The sequence below is a fragment of the Canis lupus genome, chromosome 38 (assembly GCF_011100685.1).
Source record: "Canis lupus familiaris isolate Mischka breed German Shepherd chromosome 38, alternate assembly UU_Cfam_GSD_1.0, whole genome shotgun sequence".
In the NCBI taxonomy this organism is placed as follows: domain Eukaryota; kingdom Metazoa; phylum Chordata; class Mammalia; order Carnivora; family Canidae; genus Canis; species Canis lupus.
The window spans coordinates 24,380,147-24,383,236 of NC_049259.1; positions in this window are offsets into that span (position 1 = coordinate 24,380,147).

Consider the following 3,090-nt stretch of genomic DNA (forward strand, 5'->3'; position numbering starts at 1 on the left):
CCCTGTATCCTCTCTCCTCCCCGACTCTTATTTAAAATGACCTACATTTGTGTCCTGTTTTATGGTTGAAAGGTCCTTATGCCTTATAAGCTCCTTCCAGTCCCATAAAAACCAGTACGCGTTGCATTACTGCTTTAATTCCGTCCGTGAGGCATAGGTGGGGGCTCGGGGAGACGACGTGACCCTACGGAGGCCACAGGCGCCGCACACATGGAGGGCTGTGCTCCGACAGGAGTCCTCCCGCTGGCACCACCTGCCCACCTCTCGAGGTGGCTTCGGGAGTCCCAAGGCCCAGCGGGGGAGCTGCACCTGGAGCTCACGAACACCGCGCGTTTCATGTAAAACGAGCGTAAGATGACTCCAAGGTGGGGGGCGGACGGGCTGGGCACCTGGGAGCCAAGGATGCACATGGCGGTGGGTTCCCTGGGCCTTCATTTTGTCTCGTGCATCGTGGGTGGGGTGCTGGAGAAGCACTACGAGGGGCGTAGACCAAACAGTCTCAAGAAAAGCCTGCGGGGCTTTCTGTAGCCAAACCCTGGGGAAAGGGCAATCCCGGGAGACATCAAGGTCTTAGACCATGGTTGGCCTACTCGAGCCAAACGTGGTTCCACCCCCACCTGTGAGCAAAGACCAACTGGGCATCCCAGGGCCCCACTGTTGCCCAGCTGGAGTGAGGCGCCCCTCCCCATGCCCCACCCCGGGTGGGGGTCCCGGGCTTCTGCATTTGCCCAAAGGTAATGGGGTCCCCACTCAGAGGTAGCAAAGTGCCCTTCCCGGTCACCTGGGGGCCCTGAGGACCCTATCCACCCAGCCGTCAGGCGTCACCGGTCTCCCCAACCCTGCGCTGATGAGGTTAGGCAGAGAACTTGGACCTTCACCCCTGCCTGGCGTTGATGTCACAGGAGCCCCGCCAGAACAGGAGAGCTAAATAGGATCCGGAGTCTCGGAACACCCAGATGTCCCGCAAGCAGAGCCGTACGGCACAGCAAGAACCACAGGAAAAAGTCTGATTTAAAAAAAAAAAAAAAAAGGATGCTAACAGCAAGACGGTGCAGAGACTGGACGTACCCAACAAGGACTCTAAAGAATCATAAAAATGCTCCAACAAGCAGCTATGAATAGTCTTGAAACAAAGAAGAAGCAGAAAATCTCAGAGAAGACGTTGATGACACAGAAGGAGAACCACCTGGAAACTTTGGAACCACCCAGTAGGATCACCAAAGTCAAAGATGGCCAGGATGGGTGCGGAGGGGCCAGGGAGAGCGTCTGCAGCCGTGAGGATGCCGCGTCCGGCTGAGCAAGGCCAAGGAGCGGTCGCTGGGCGGGCAGCGCAGGCCTCCTGCCGCCCGCGCGCCCTCTGGGTCGTGCCCGACCCTCCAAGCCCAGAGCCCGGCGCTTCTGGACGCGAATTCCCACCTATTTAGAGGAAATACTTAACGAGGTCGCCCGGACAATGGAGGCGGAGCGGGGTGCAGCCCGCGGGAGGCCTGTTTTCCGCCCCGTCTCTCACTGGGAGGGTGTGGACACCCTGAGTCTTCACGGCCTAGGGCGATTCTGCGGCGCTTACGGGAACCTCCGCGGGTGACAAGCTGCCGTAGAAGTACACGCTCATGCTTGTTCTGACGCCCGCTGGCTGGTTTTGACTTGGTCCTGTGTTGCACACAGTCGGCCCTTGGGGTGCACGGGGTCTCTGCTATCTCTGCAGCTCCCTGATGCCCGGGGTCTCTGCTATCTCTGCAGCTCCCTGGTGCGCGGGGTCTCTGCTATCTCTGCAGCTCCCGGGTGCGCGGGGTCTCTGCTATCTCTGCAGCTCCCTGGTGCGCGGGGTCTCTGCTATCTCTGCAGCTCCCTGGTGCGCGGGGTCTCTGCTATCTCTGCAGCTCCCGGGTGCGCGGGGTCTCTGCTATCTCTGCAGCTCCCTGGTGCGCGGGGTCTCTGCTATCTCTGCAGCTCCCTGGTGCGCGGGGTCTCTGCTATCTCTGCAGCTCCCTGGTGCGCGGGGTCTCTGCTATCTCTGCAGCTCCCTGGTGCGCGGGGTCTCTGCTATCTCTGCAGCTCCCGGGTGCGCGGGGTCTCTGCTATCTCTGCAGCTCCCGGGTGCGCGGGGTCTCTGCTATCTCTGCAGCTCCCTGGTGCGCGGGGTCTCTGCTATCTCTGCAGCTCCCTGGTGTGCGGGGTCTCTGCTATCTCTGCAGCTCCCGGGTGCGCGGGGTCTCTGCTATCTCTGCAGCTCCCGGGTGCGCGGGGTCTCTGCTATCTCTGCAGCTCCCGGGTGCGCGGGGTCTCTGCTATCTCTGCAGCTCCCGGGTGCGCGGGGTCTCTGCTATCTCTGCAGCTCCCTGGTGCGCGGGGTCTCTGCTATCTCTGCAGCTCCCGGGTGCGCGGGGTCTCTGCTATCTCTGCAGCTCCCGGGTGCGCGGGGTCTCTGCTATCTCTGCAGCTCCCGGGTGCGCGGGGTCTCTGCTATCTCTGCAGCTCCCGGGTGCGCGGGGTCTCTGCTATCTCTGCAGCTCCCGGGTGCGCGGGGTCTCTGCTATCTCTGCAGCTCCCGGGTGCGCGGGGTCTCTGCTATCTCTGCAGCTCCCTGGTGCGCGGGGTCTCTGCTATCTCTGCAGCTCCCGGGTGCGCGGGGTCTCTGCTATCTCTGCAGCTCCCGGGTGCGCGGGGTCTCTGCTATCTCTGCAGCTCCCTGGTGCGCGGGGTCTCTGCTATCTCTGCAGCTCCCTGGTGCGCGGGGTCTCTGCTATCTCTGCAGCTCCCTGGTGCGCGGGGTCTCTGCTATCTCTGCAGCTCCCTGGTGCGCGGGGTCTCTGCTATCTCTGCAGCTCCCGGGTGCGCGGGGTCTCTGCTATCTCTGCAGCTTTCTGCATGTCTACCGTTATGGCCAAATGAGAAGAAGAACAATAAAGGGGGTTCGGGGGCGCCCTCATGCGCAATCGGGGAGCCCTTCCCGACCTGGAGGCGGGGCGTGAGGGCTTGTGGACTAGAACCTTTGATTCAGACCCTTGCCTCCCGCTCAGATGACGTCACAGAGCCTCAGGCGCCCCACCCACCACCTGGGGTGCATCCATCAAGCCACCCCGTGACAAC